Below are 15,402 nucleotides of genomic sequence, written 5' to 3' on the forward strand. Positions count from 1 at the left end.
AGAAAGAAATAAAGAAAAGAAAAGAAAAGAAAAGAAGAAATCATTTGCACTGATACTTTAGCTGTTGATTTGTAGTTGATATCTAAATGTCAGCCATTTACAGCTTAATCATGGCTTTATTAACCCATCTTTTTCCTAGCTGAAAGGCAGGCTGAGTAGATGGAAGGAATAATAAAGACTGGAGGATGGGGAATCTGAAATGTGAAGAGTGAATTAGACTTGTTTAGAAAAGAAAAGACTAGACAAGAAAAGACAAGCTGGGAAAGAAGGGTGTGAAAAAAAACCTAACAGAAAACATCATGCCATTGGCTGTCCAAGTGTTTCATATTCTCAGCAGCAAAGTATGAAGCATAGTTGTTGGAGACATTGAGAATTTGGGAAAAAAAAACACACGCTCCTACTTAATTTCATCCATAATTCTCAAAGCTCATCTGTCATTTAAAAGCCTTCTCACTTCTTGTTATGTATAAAGTCTCTGATTATGGATAAAGTTTTCAAATTCTGATACAATTAGCTGCTTAAACAGAATGAGATGTGAATCACCTCATTTTCTTTGAAAATTCTGCACTTTGGAGTCTGCTTTGATTCCTATCTCAGAGTGTCATTACATTTGTAATAATAACACCAGAGTCCTGAGTTTTCATGATAGAGTAAGGTATGTGTTTCCAAGAAGTTCCTGCCTTACCCAACATAAGCAAAAACACTTAAAGGTGTAAAATTTTCCTAATACAAAAACTGTATTGCTTATTTGTTAACACTTGCTAAGCTTTCTGGTTAAGTCCCTCAGGTTGAGGTATTCATTTGCATTATTTATATATTTCAACAAAAAAGAGTATTCAATCATTTTGAGACAGGCTGAAAGAAATGATGTTGCTTGCTGAAGTTAAAGAATGTGCACTATTCATCTCCACTTAGACTCATGAGAAGTATTAACTGTAGACGAGATACCATAAAAATTCTGGAACAATACCACTATATTTTAGATTTCTCAGACTGTTTGCTTTTTGGGAGGGGGAGAATGGGGTCTTCATGACTCATTATGTATTTTTGCCACCTATGTATTTGAGCTTCCTCCTTTGACAGGAGGGAAACCTGAAGGATTTCTCTAGTGGTTAAATGCCTAAACATGAGCTTCTGTATCTCCTGAGCATCCTCCAGCTTTAAAACAAGCCGTGTGGAGAGAGAAGAAAATTCCATGGCAATTTCATGCAAAAATAAAGATAAATTTAAATATTTAAATTATTTTAATTACTATATCTAACTAATAACTTCATCTTCCTTTGTACACTAAGGAAAAGCAATTGAGCTTAATTTACTACAGAGAATTTCAAAGCGATGTACAACTAGGAATCTTAAGACATAGATCTGTTTGAATTTCTTTTCTAAAGCTGAGATGTTATTACTAAGAAAATCTAAGTACATTAGAGGCCAGGTGAGACTCTTTTCTTTATATATGCAAGACTGTTTAAATATCTTAATCCATTTCTGAAATATAAAATAGGTCTTCTCCAGTTTCACTAAAGCCTCTCACATGCTGCGCTTCAGCAGGTTTATTTCCATGAGTGCTATAGGTGCCAAGTATGAAATGCTGCATTTATCTTTCATCCCATTTAATCTCTTCTCCCCACCTCACTGTGGATAGGAAATACTCATTTTGAAGTTAGAAAGATATAGGCTGATATCCTCGAATATAAACATAAGATTTTACTTCGTAGACAACCTGTATCTAATTGTGTTTATTATGCCTTGTTTTTATTGGAATTGCAAGAGGCAGTATGAAATACATGCCATGTTATTCATGTCTGAGATTTCTGAGGAGGGGTTCCTGATCTCATGTGAGTTTTACACAGAATGTATTTGGTGACAGGATTAAAACAATTTCAGCACTTCACTGCAGCATAGATAGTTCAGGAAGCTCAGTGGTAGGGACTGGACCGTAGGGCAAAATATACACAGCTCCATTTCCAACATTTCTGCATTGCTGAATCCTGAGTTTGGTTGAACCCATACCCAACTGTTCTAGAGAAAGAGGAGTCTCATCTTTGCAACTACTGTTGATATATGGTAAACTATATGTGTCTTGGAGTGGGAAAAATACAGCGTTTGGGTTCCAGGTAACGAGGGGGGGATTTGCCTGGAGCAGCCCAAGAGCACAGTTAGATAGAAAATTGGCAGCTTGACCAAAGACACAATCAACCAGTTCAGGCACAGATGATTTGGTTTCTGCACATCAGCAAATATTTGATCCTAGCCTGAATGAAACAACAAGGAGAGCGGAAAGAACTCTGTTTGCATAGAAATGCTAACGCCTGTAGAAACCCCAAATTCAAATTAAACTGTGATTCAACTTGCCTGTAGATTTATCCAGGTAAATACTGTTCACTGGCTTCATCTCTCTTTCCTTTCCTTATCGCACTTGTGATCATCTCCACAGTGAGTGAGGTCTTAGTTAACTGTTGCTGACGTTGTAACTCAGAGAAGCAATTCAGGCTGCAAAAGAAACATTTCAATTATACGAATAATCAAATTCAAAATGTTATTTGAATAATTTGAGTTCCTAAATTAAGCAAGCACTTTTTTGCAAGTGGTCTATAAATTACATTTTCCGCTACATTGGCAGTATACGGGTAATTAATATCTCAACTTTTCCTTCTTAATGTTGATTTAAGAAAAATAAAATAAGCTTAGAACATAAATGAGCTTTGCTTTCATAACTCAAATATTACTGTCCCTGCTCAGCTAGCTGTGTAGCTCTGTTACCCTTCTCATTCTCAGTGCTGGACAGATGTGTCACTATACAGCCTTTGTGTTTAACTTAAGTATAAGAACAGCAAAACTAAGGGAGGTACATATCAGCTATAATTTTTTTCCTCTATTGATTTCAGTGAAAATGGATCTTCATTTTCAAAATGGTGCAATTTGATTTGATCCTTCTGAACCAGGCATTTTAGCTCATTTGTCTAATATCAAAGAAAAGCGCATCTGATAGCTTTCCTGATAAGTCAAATGTGCCAAAGTTAAAACATTAAAGCAATAAAAAATTGCAGAGCCTTAGGTACAGAGAATGTATTAAACAAATAAACAAACCCATCATCTAACCAACTTCACAGAATGATTTTGTGCAAATGTTCTTTTTCATTTGACCAACTGAAAGACAGCAATTGTAATGAGTAGCATGGGATGAACTGTTAGTATTTATCAGACGAGGAAAAATTAAGTGGACCACTGGATGACAAAAGAAGGGATCTCTAGTGTTTTTAGGTTTCCAGGTAGATAAATACACTCATGCATAATTTAATCAGTTAAACCCTTTCATATATAATATGTCCATAGGCCTATTTTTCAGAAATTCGTTTGCTTAATGTGAAGATCCAACAATTGCTGTTTGTTTCCATTTATAGGGTTAAATTTAGCAATATTCCACCTGAGTGACAATAAGATGAATAAGACAGCAAGAGAGACAAAGAAGGAGGAAAAAAAAGAGACACTTCACGTTTCAAAACTGAATGTAGAACTGATATATGAAGAGAAAATGAAACTATTTCAAAGAATCAATACTTTTCATTTTCATTTAACCAATTACTTTTCTTCCAAAATATATATCAGGTAGGTACTGGATACAACTTTGAAAACAGGTCTATTTCCTCTAAACTGTGAGGCATGCGTTGCGTGGGAAGGTAACAATTGCCACTATTTGTGTATTTAATATGTCCATTCCTTCATCTTTTGGTAAACTGGATATCACCACCTTGCTAAAAAGAACTTTGAGTAAAAAATTACTCAAAACATACCAAATTCCACTTTTTGTTTCCTTCTGCTCAGCCCAGAGCTGCAAACTGAGACAGCAAAGCAGTGTGGGATTAGTGAAATATCAGAGAAGCAATGAAAGCCATGATGTTGGTTGTTTACATACAGTGCTTCGGAAATGAAGACAAGATAAAACAATAGCAGGAGCCTATCAAACTGAAAAGAGGTTCACAATACAAAAGAGTCCCGTCACAAAATTTGTGGTACTCTACTCTTTTCCTACTGGTTAGAATTGGTAGTCGATTAATTATTCAAGAGGCTGTGGCACTGCTGCCAGACCTGTGCTTTCTTCTCAGCAAATAACAGGTGAGCTTGTTAAAGTAGCTTTCTTTGGACTGTCACTTTAGCTTTGATAGAGGGCTTATTTACATGCTGGCACTTTAATTTTCATCTTATTCTTTTATTTTCTTGTTGCTATCATTAAAAATGTAGAACTTTCTCTGCGCATTCGTGCCAGAAAGGAAACTATATTAATATTACCTTTGGTACACCGTGCCACAGTGCAGAAATTATTTGCATGGTTTAATGTCTTAGCAGATTTTTAGAATTAATCTGTATCTCTCTCCTGGTACCGTATGTTGCTGTTTTCTACTTGTATGGAAATGCAGGTAATCGCATGCCCTCAGTGACATGGGCAAATGCTTTACAAAAAAGCATCTTTGACAGTTATCTTTTATATTTTAACACAACCAAAGAGTTAGACTCTTAACCACTAGGCCTTGTACTCTGGGATTGGACAAAGGTAGAAGTCTTGTGATAGTAGTATCCATTTATGAGTTTGCATTATCATTTCATAAGGCAAAACAGAAGGTGATATAAGCCCACTGCCATTCCTTAGTTTTTGACGGAACATATTCATCAAAAAAGCATGCAGTCCCCTGAGTTTGCAGCCATATGCTACAGGAAAATGTCACCAGTTAAAGATGTATTCATTTGCTGTTTTGAAAACTCTGTTTGATATTCATGCATTCCAAGTGTTTTGACCTAGATTTCTGTAGAGGCATTAGATCCAGTACTGAACAGGAAGCTAGACAGCTGTTGCTTGTGTAGTCAAAGGAAGAATTTAAAGTAAAGGGGAAAAAAAGAATAAAAAAATGAAAACATTTATTAATGCATGCCAACATTTTGCACAGCCAATATGTTTAATACCAGATTAACTAATATAAGCATATGGGGATGCATTTGTTGCAAAGCTTTAAAGAAAAGAACAAAGAAAAAAGTTGGATGTATCTAAAGTTCACATAGAACAGAATTTGCACTTTCTCCTACAAATGAAAGCCTACTGAAATGGCAACATACTTTAATTACAAGCTACTTGCTAATGTCACAACATTTAGGTTTTGGGGCTATATTGTAGTACAAACCTCTCAGCGTATGTCTGCCTAATCTAGAAACCCACAGGTAATAAAATTCCTTACTGAGTTGTACAGTCTTTGCAGTCTGTTTCACCCTGAAGTTTTATAAATGATTTGTTTGTCGTAATTGTAGATTCCTTCCTATTGAATCCAGGTACAAAATGGATGTAATGTAAATATACTCATCTAATTATGAAATACTGGAAGTCAATTTACCGCTGTGGCAAGCATGCTGCATTTTATTATTACAAAGTTTACACAGGTATAATTCACCTGATGTCCATAAGTCTTTTGGTAGTTGAATTGCAACTGTAAATAACATAAGAAATAAACATAATGTTGGTTTGGTTATGAAAGTACTTGTCCAATACAGCTTCATCCAGTCAAGAGCTGGATACCAAAGCTGCTTGTTCCAGTTGATTTTCTGTAGCTCTTAGAACCACCTACTGGAAAGTGTCCTTCTTGGGCTGGACTGTGTATTCCTTTGGAAGAACTTTCTTTCCTTTCACTGTCAGGTGGGGTCATATATCCAGATCAGGCACTAAAATATAGGACAGCTAAGGAGGATTCTCCATAACAGCTATACATTTTAGCAACCCCCTTTTTTTAGTACTGGTGGAATAATGTTTAAGTTCCAACAATAATCTGCTACAATTTCAACATTTTCTAATATTAGATTTTATATCGATTCAATTCAAAAATAGAAGAAAAAGTGCAAACACTCCCCTTCCCCCCAAAATGGTTTTCATTTCCACAGTAAGAATATGAATACGAAGATGGATTTTTTTTCCCCATAGCTCCTTTCCTAAGTGTTTATCAAATAGTTTATGCAAACATATTTCAGCTTATGGTTTATTTATGGATAGTTCAATTTCACTCTCCAAAAAGGTGTGGAATTGGTTACCCAAGCCACGTGCTGGTTATTTATTTATTTACTTACTTATTTATGACTGGGTGAATGAAACTTTTTAAACAAGAGAAAAATGAATGAAGAATAGCAAAGAAACGATGCCGCAGTTTAGAATGAATAAATCAACAGGTCTAAATGTCATGAAACTGAATTCTGCAATATCCTCATGAATAGTCAGGGTTTTCAGGAAGGCCTGTTCACAACAAAAGACTTGCATATTCGGTGATGTGTTTGGAACATATTAAAACACACACACTTATGAATGTATGCATACAGTATTGAATAATGTCCCATTTAAGGGTCCAGCTCTTCTGTTCAGATGTGCTGAATATTTTCTGATCATACAGCTATTAGAGATCTACATAAATAGGTATGTATGCTTCCTGAAACACACTGTTTGCATTTGATATAGAAGAGCTTCAAATGTAATGTCAACTCTCAGAAGTCTAATGAGGTTTATCTTTCTGGACCAATCTCCTATGGACCTGGGCATCTGCCACTAGACATGAGGCTCTGCAGCTGAGACGCATTTGCACTCCCACAGAGTTTGGGGTCAGAAGCCAGTTAGGAGAACAAGGCTCTTTGGGACTGTATGTCCTCAAATACAATCCCACAAGAGTGGCAGAAACGTCACACTACAAATCCAGGAAATGGAGAAACACTTAATGAAGAGAGTCAAGAGGGAACATGGAAAGATTATGACAGTGAGGGGAGGGATTAAGCAGCGATGAGAAAATAAGCAATAGATGGTTGGGGTTGCAGGAGTTCACAACCAGAATGAAAAGAACACGTAAGGTCATAAACATTTTCTTCCTGTTTGATTTATGAAACACAGCTAAAAGTGTCTTCCTAGTTGCCAAATGGTTGTTTTTTTTTCCCCCCCTCTCAAGTAAATGTATCAGGATGAAACACTAGACTTTTGACAACTTTGTACAGTCTCTGTATAGGACCCTTATTTTCGCAGAATTATCACACGTATAATTCTTCCCAATAGCGATTACTGTCAGTGTTGAAGTTTGAAATGTTTAATACTTCCCTTTCCCTAAGTGATCAACAGCATCAGACATCTTTCTAAACTTCACTGATCCACTCAGCTCCATTAAGTGCAGAAAAGCAAAGTTTTGATATGGTATGGTATCTGGTTAGCTTTGACATCCACTCAAGTGTCAATGATTTCATTTTTGTCTGGATTATCTGGGCATAGGACCAGGAAGAAGCTTAAGCTCTGTTGTCTGGGAATAAAATGCTTCAATCCCTCCAACCTTGATTTTCTAGTCAGAAGACACTTCACATCTTAAACTGACATATTTTCCATTTTTATAGTCTACATTTACAAGTTTCTTCCATATGGCTAAAGTTAAAATTCACATAGGCTATGGATAGCCAGGCCACTCTTCTCATTAATCTGAGATGTGCCAGCTAAATTAGAAAACTAACTTTGCAGAAGAAAATATGAGCTAATAATTGTTGAGTTCTTCACTAATAGCATACCTGAATCAAAATACCTTGTTATGCAGTCTGAACCACTTAGGAATTAGCAATAGCATACTGTACTATAGCCAGTTTGAACAGATGGATTTAGAACCAGAGAGTCAAATATATCCCTTTTTGGGATTCTGTCTGCCTAATTTACTCATGTTACTGTTACAGAGATACCAAGATAGCTGATGATGCTGCTCTGTGCTGTATTTACTCGACTGCATTGCCACACAGAAATGTGATTCATAGACTCCCAGGAATTGCAGATGGAAGAGCCATATTAGATCATTCAATCCATCTCCCTGCTGATGCGGAATTGCTTGCTACAGCTACAGTACATTTTCTAGTGTTTTGTCTGGTGTAGTTGTAAAAGTCCTCTGACATGGGACTACCATTACTTCCCTTGGGACACTACTCCACTGTTCATCTTTCAAAATAGGCACTGTCAGAGATAGGGTAGAGCATGAGCGGGACCACTGACCCATGTGCACTTGGGAATTCCTCTCTTCCTAAGAGCTAGGTGACCCTACGTGAAGATGCTGCACCATCAATATTACATAGTGCTTGTGGGCATGTTACAGATTACTGAAACAGGACACCTTTTTTTTCTTCACATTTGTGAGATACATTTTGCTTTTTCAAATCTGCCAACTTCTCCCTCTGGTACATCTGCCAGTCCCTAACATGGACTATGTGAAGACTTGACACTAAAAAGGCATCCAAACTATCTCAACTCCTCTCTGGATTCTTGCATTTCTCATAAGAAAGAATCTCAACTTGATGTATCTTCAGAGATCCGACCCACATTTATCAAACACATATATTTATACATATATTTATAAAGATCATTTATACTTATACAATAATAAAAAACCAAAATACATGCATATTTTTCATCACCTCTAAGTTTTTTCATAGGTTCTCAGCAAAACTGGACACATCAAATACCAAACAAAATGCAGTTATGGCAGTAATGCTAGCCTTTCTGGAAGCAATAACTACAGTCAATCACAGAGTAAATCCTTATCTGATGAGCATTTTGGCCCAATTTTTTTTTTATACATGAGAAGTTCAGATAGTTCAGATAAAGTTTGGCAGCTGAATCGGTATTTGTCCCAAGCAAACCTCCAGAGGTTCACTAGTCACTAGCAATAAATTAAAGTCTTTATAAGGTGATGGCTATTTTGTGGCCAATGTGAAATAAATTGGTGGTGCCAGCTTAGGTCTTAACAGACATCTGTCTAGATCCAGATGCCATCACCAGCTTGCTAGACATCTCTGCAAAGGAACTCATATGTGGAGATTTTAATGAGACCGCATTCAACTGGTAGCAACTGGACAGAACAATAGAATGGGAAAGGTATTACAAGAAAGGTGTGATGACATGGATTGGCACAATAGAAAGGTGCAATAAACGAAGGGAAGAAGTCTGCTTACCTGTACTGTATCTGGAGCTTGACAGGGCAAAGCTTCACCAAGGAGAAACCTCCAGAAAAGAGACCCTTTCTCAGTGGCAGTCAGCCCTTAAGTGAGGTCTAAGAGAGGTGCAGCCAGGCTTCACTCCTGGTTCCACAGCTGGAACCAATTTCCTTCACCTTTGCTCCCAGGGCTGACCAGGTTCTTTCCCCAGGTGCTCAGCAGTTCCCATACAAGTGGTGACCTGTTTTCAAGGGCAGTAGATCTAGCACGTTTCTGCAATGGAGCAAGTCTCACTGAAGAGACGTCAGTAAAAAAAACAAGCAGTTTAGGATGCAGTACACACTGCAAGTTCCACATCCACCCCATCTCTTTCCTATTAGCTTCCTTGCCTGCTATGCCAGGTGTTCTAATTAGCCATATGTATAAATATTTGAATTTTTTTTTTTTTTTTTTTTATCATTCTGGTACTGTATATATAGGAAGAAGTGGAGCCAATCTGTGCATGAAAATCAGTGTTTGAAGATATCCTTTTGGCTGCTGGTAAATAAGACCTCCTTTAACAGCCCCTGCTGCAGTTGGCTGCTGTCTCAGAGCCACTTTTCCAACTACTAGAAACCAAATTAGGAAAAAATAATATGGATATTGACCTCCTACACATCATACATTTTACCAATGTGTATTAATGACAGAGACACTAAGGAATGTAATCTCCCATCAATGAATCAATACAAATCCCATTAACACTCAATAAGGGGACAAGAAAGCCTTCAAGAGCTTCACACTTGGACTTTGTATAGGACTCCCTCTAAAGGCCTTGAAAATCTTTTTTTTTTTTCCCCTTAGAACCTCCAACATATTGTGTGTCTAATGAAATGTTTTTGAATGCAATAGCGTGGTGGAAATTGGAGAAAAACTTGCATACACATATCTAAGTTTTCCAACCAAACAATCCTAACTTAAGATGATAGAGCAAAAGAAAATCAGTTTCCGAGTCATGTGTTTGCGGGTTTTTGTTTTTCTTTTTTGAAGCACCTTGCTGGGAAATGTGCAAAGCCTCTGAGAGTAATTTGTACTGAGTATTAATTTGAGGTGAGGGCTTAAAGCCTCTTTGCCTGTCTGGAAGTCTTTGCATAAATCCATAGGAAATTTAGGGCCCAAAATATCAGTGAATCGAATAAAATAGTTTTCCTTATGTTTCCTATTTCCCTCTCTCCCTCCACTTTCCTGTATTCATGTCTCAGAATATTTGGGGGGCCGAGGGGGAAGCAAAAAGAAAAAGCAAAGAAAAAAACCTGCCCGCAATTCCTCATTCTCTGTTTTTGCAATTAGATGTGCAGTCCATATTAACAGTATCATGGGAAGACAGTTGGGCTGTCTGCCTCCTTCCTGGTTGCCTATGAATTGCTTCATCCTGCAAAGGAAACATTGTGGGACTTTGTTCGGAGAAGTAAGAAGCTAAATATTTATCTTCCCTCTTATAATTTATGCAGCATGGGATTAATATAGAAAGAGACAAGACAGAAAGGTCAAGTGAGCTTCCAAACAGTGTTTTACAATGATATATCATTGCACTTATACTATGGCCTGCTTTCTAGAAAGTGAAGAACCAATAACAACCGTTCACCTAAGAAAATAAACGTAACAGTGCCTGATTTTTTAAAGCATTTATAAGTTTCATTTATATCTCCTATAGAGAAAATTTCTGCTGGAAATTTTAAGTCATTCTAAGCACCAAAAGAGCATTTGTGGGTTAATGTCTTCTTGTTCACAGGTACCTGCTGCATCTGAGTTCTGTCTTCCATCAAAATTGAAGGGAGAAAGGATGCTGAAATGTTCCCCATCTCTTTTAGATTGTGCCACAGGTAGAGTCCTGGACCCCAGATGGCTGCAGACCAGCTTCTGTTCGCATTGTAGCAGGAAAAGCCCTTTCCATTATAGTACATGCTGTGTCAGAACAGCACATCAGCAGAGTGAAATCTCCTCAGAAGGTGCTCTGCTAAAGCTGAATGACCCAGGCTACTAGCAGATGTGGTGGGTTCTCCACCTCTTGAAGTCTTCAGATCAAGAGTGGATGCCTTTCTGAAAGATATTGTTTAGCTGAGCATGATTTATTAGTCTCACTACAGTGGCAAATTGGTAAAATACTAAGACTGGAATTACCGAGCAGCTTAGCATATGACCCCTTCTGGCTTTAAAAATCTAAGAGCTTAGTCGAAGATTCACAAAGTGAATGCAGCTTTTTTATGGGCATGATGTAAACAAGTTTATGTGAATGCGTGTGTGAACCAGGATCGCTGAGGTGCTTCTAGGTCAGATCTGCAGCAGTTTCTTCGCGAATACAGCAGCCATAAAAGAATAATTAAAACAAAATCATAGGTAGAAGCTAAATAAAGCAGTGACATTGTTTTCCCTTAAATCGTCATCTCCTTTAAAAGAAAAAGAAGAGTGGAAAATCGTAGGTGTCTGGCCAAAAAAAGGGAGGGGACGCGAGGATCAAAATCTTCTGGTCTACAGATAAGAGGGGAATGAAAGACTTCCTGCACACAGGGAACAGAGACCTCGAAGGGCAAGGGGGGGCTGCGGCAGGCTGGGAAATGAACAGCACTGTATATAGAAACCCTCACACACAAACAGCTCCCGCGTGGCACCACGGCCGGGCAGTGTGTTAGCCGGGGGGCCGGCATGGTGACCCCTCTACAGCCTGTCTGGCCTGGTGAATTGAACGAGGCCAGCAAACATCAAAAACACCCTCAGCCCTTAGATGAATGAGCTGTTTGTTTTTATTCCTGATGGCTTGATAAGAGGTCACAGGATGTGTTCAATTTCTTTTTTTTTTTTTTTTTCTCTCTCTTTCTTTTTACTTTTTTTTTTTTTTTTTTTTTTTTCATATATCATGAAACAATAGGTTAAGAAAGAAAAGCCCCAACCCAGTCCCAATAGATCTCTCGTCCCCCGTGCTGCTTCATTTCCTGCCTTTTTGAAGCAGACATCCCCCTTTTGTTTTCCCCTGGCCCAACCAGCGCGTGTCGGTGCGACGGCCACCAAACAAATGGGTTTTGGCCACCATCACCTCCTCGCCCCCACCTGCCCGCCTGCCGCCGCTCACAGCTTCCTGAGGCCTGACGGCCGCTGCCGGCCCCACAGCAGGCCTCGCAGGAAGAGATGGAGGGAAGCAACGGGAAATCCCTGCAGCTGCCAGATTGCAATTCTACGGCCGGCGGGACGCAGCTCAGGCGTTCGGGCACGAGGCGAGAGAGCCTTCCTGTCGGCCCAGCCGCTGCTGGAAGTTTGTGGCATGCCGGCTCCCACACGCATGCCGGGGGAAGTGCTGGGAGGCCGAGATAAGGCCTCCCACTGCCACTGCTGCGGTGAAAGTGGGAAACAAAGCCAAGGCAGCCAGCAGCAATCCCTACCTGGAAAGGGGACGTGTGGTTTCTCCAGCCTCTGTTTGCGGGAAGGACAGGGGTTGGGCCTTGCGTAGTCCGTCTGTCTGTCCTAAAAACAAAGTGCAAATGAGTTGTTCAAATCTGTCATAAATGCTGAGGTGCCCATCCACAAGGCAATGCAGGAGTTAAGAATATATTCATATAGGCAAATTTGAACACTAAAATAAAATCATCTTCCTGAGGTCATTGTCTCTGTATACCAAAGTGAGGAAAGAAGTGCAAGAATGAGCAACTGATTAAGATACCCCATGCTGGGAAGGTATCTTTAGATTTTACCTGCTCAGCAGGGGAGACCTGAATCCATATTTGATGATTAGGCCATCTTCATATCTCAGTTCAGCAAGTCTCTATACATTATCCTGATGAGCAGAGGGTATAAAACCTAACCATGTCTCCATATTACCCTAAAGTGTAAAAAAAAGAATCCATAAGTATTCTGGATTTCTAAATACATGGGTGCCCGTGGCCCATTTGCCCCAGACTGTGTTCTGGGTATATCACAACTCACCCACTCTGCCCACTTCCATATTTTGTGTGAGTCACACAGCAAGCTGAGACACATCAAATTAATACATGTTCAGTGGTACAGGCAAACAAACTAACAATGCAGTGCCTGAAAACAAGAGTTTCTTTCTAATACCTGGAAAACTCTGCATATAGATACATACACAAGTATATACACCTATATCTATAAATTCTATATACACTCATGTATGTTTATGTATGTATGCTTTGTGACTTTCTTTACATGAGAAGCTTCAACTATGTAATTATGTTGTATCATATGGCATTTGAATATCTCTTAAATTCTGATTAGCATTCTTGATGGGTTCTTTCAGCATGGCTTACTCAGGAAACAAGGCTTATGCAATCGCAGTCTGTGTATGTGTGTACACGTCTGTCACCATTAGACATCAGATAATTTACACAGGAGAGAAGCATTATGAATGTCCCTAGACCAGGAAAAGCTTCCTAGAGAAACAGCTTCTGTCAGTGTTTTCACGTTATTAGACAACAATGAATCCAACCATGAGAGATCTATCCACTAAAAATATTCATCATTTTCTTTGAGCATCCCTCACTGTTCAATAGCTTGCAAATTGATGCCTGGACCAGTGTCCATTTCTAAAGAAGAGTCCTTGTGCCTTCTAGTCCTTCCTAGAAAATTACAAAAGGTATTTAATACCTCCAGCCCATCTTTCCATCTGTGACTAAAGGGAAGAAAATAGGCTTGGAGAGGATGGAGAATCCCCAGCTGGGAAAAGTTGAGAGCACTTGCTTCTGTAGTATAAATACGTTGCATTGGGAAGGGCAGACCCACAATCAGTTCTTTGTATCGCTTTCTTTTCCAGTTCTCTGGAGAGAGAGAGTTATTTTGGTTTTGACTTTTGTGTTGTTTTTAAACTCCTTGTGGCAAATTTCCTGTTGCACTATATCCACCTTGGCATCTTCATTATCATTCTTTTAAAGTTGCTGTGTGATAGAATAGCCCTTAATGAAAGCTTATTTCAGTGCATATATTAAAAAACAAAACAAAACAAAACAAAAACCTGTCAGAATACACAAAATTTTGCATTTGAAAGAAAATAATCCAGTACTGTCTTGAACCATAGAGACATAAAGCCAGATTTTTCCCCCCTTGTGGTAGTCTACAAAACTGAAAGAATAGGATTGCGATTAAAAAAGAAAATCCCCTGAAACTCCTCCTACCAGGCTGGGATTGATCTCTGTTTACCTTGGGGGCTGCAGACTGGCAGGAGAACCTGCCATCTGACCACAACTTCTGCCAAATCTCACAGATTTCTTCATGCAGCTGAGTCCTTATGCTGTGATTTACTTTCCATGGAACAGGGATGCATCCTGAAGGATTAGTGGGGTGTAAACCTCATAATGTACAATACCACTTTTGTTCTGAACTAATGATGTTGTTACTTGTGCGTGTGCTAGATTGGAGATTTCCAAGGAGGAGCAACCAAGCAGCCTCTACTACCATCTTTGTTCGCTGTTCAAGCCATGGGGAATGTCAACGTTTCTGGCCTCAGGGCCAGAAATGGGAACTTCAGGAATTCACAAAACCCAAAGACAGTAAAGTGGTTTGTGGAGAGAGAGGAGTCAACAGAGGCACTTATAAGCCTTTCTAAGATCTGGGTCCTGCTCAGCATGGTGCAGGTAGAAAGGGGAAGGGTCAGTCTTTTCTCAGAACCTCTCGATTTACTGAAATAGGTTGAAGAGGTTGAACAACTTAAAATCAAATTAGCTTTAGCAACTCTTATTTTACTGTGCTTGCTCATGAAATGTTGGCAGTGGACACCCTTAACCTCAACTACATGGTGAAGAGGCCAGATTCTGCTCTCTTCAGCTTTGCTGTAAATCTTGACTACATTAAATGCGCTGTGTTCCCTTGATTCAGATCCTCAGCAAATTATGCATGTATTTTCTTCAAAAACACTGGTAAAAAAAAAAAAAAAGTTGAATTAATAAGTAATGACTTTAACGTCTCTGCTATTTTTTTTTCCAGTCATGCAGCAGGCTGGATCCAACCCATTCATCCTGCTCAGAATACAAAAGTACCCAAGATATCCTGAGAGAATTGGTATCCACATGGAAAAGGGCTGATCTATGGCTTCACTGGGCTATAGGACAAGCCATAAAAGAAGAAATTTTATTAGGAAAATGGCAGTTTACCATCAAAAATGTTTGAACCATACATTTAAATTCTTGAATTTGGGGCAAAACATTATTTGCACATCAGACTCAGCTCTCCTTATCTCCATAGCCTGAAGTATTCTTAGCGCTGCCAGCTGTACAGTGCATATCTCATTGCAGTACACAGTGCTCTGAAGTGTGCCAAGTAATAAGCTATAAAGAGAGAAGCAGGACTCAAGCAACACAAGGATGCAAAGCAATATTTTCCCCTGACACCCAAGGTCATGGCATAAAGAAATGTGGAACAAGGGAGCGTCAATTTTCATTGAAGATGCAGGGT

General features: G+C 38.9%; 1 protein-coding gene across 1 annotated transcript in view; it reads right to left on the reverse strand.

Moving 5' to 3' along the window:
- The window catches only part of LOC107318851 (uncharacterized), a 92,483-nt gene that overhangs the window by 24,363 nt on the left and 52,718 nt on the right, over positions 1–15,402 (reverse strand). Inside the window, exons 19-22 of the mRNA XM_085514927.1 lie at positions 12,693–12,820; positions 10,746–12,465; positions 8,989–10,381; positions 2,353–2,490 (exon numbers count right to left, since the gene is read on the reverse strand). The gene's annotated coding sequence lies outside the window, so the exon portion shown is untranslated. The remainder of the gene's footprint in view (positions 1–2,352; positions 2,491–8,988; positions 10,382–10,745; positions 12,466–12,692; positions 12,821–15,402) is intronic.

This window comes from Coturnix japonica, chromosome 14 (genome assembly GCF_054131305.1).
Source record: "Coturnix japonica strain WE chromosome 14, WE-NBRP24, whole genome shotgun sequence".
Classification (NCBI taxonomy): Eukaryota; Metazoa; Chordata; class Aves; order Galliformes; family Phasianidae; genus Coturnix; species Coturnix japonica.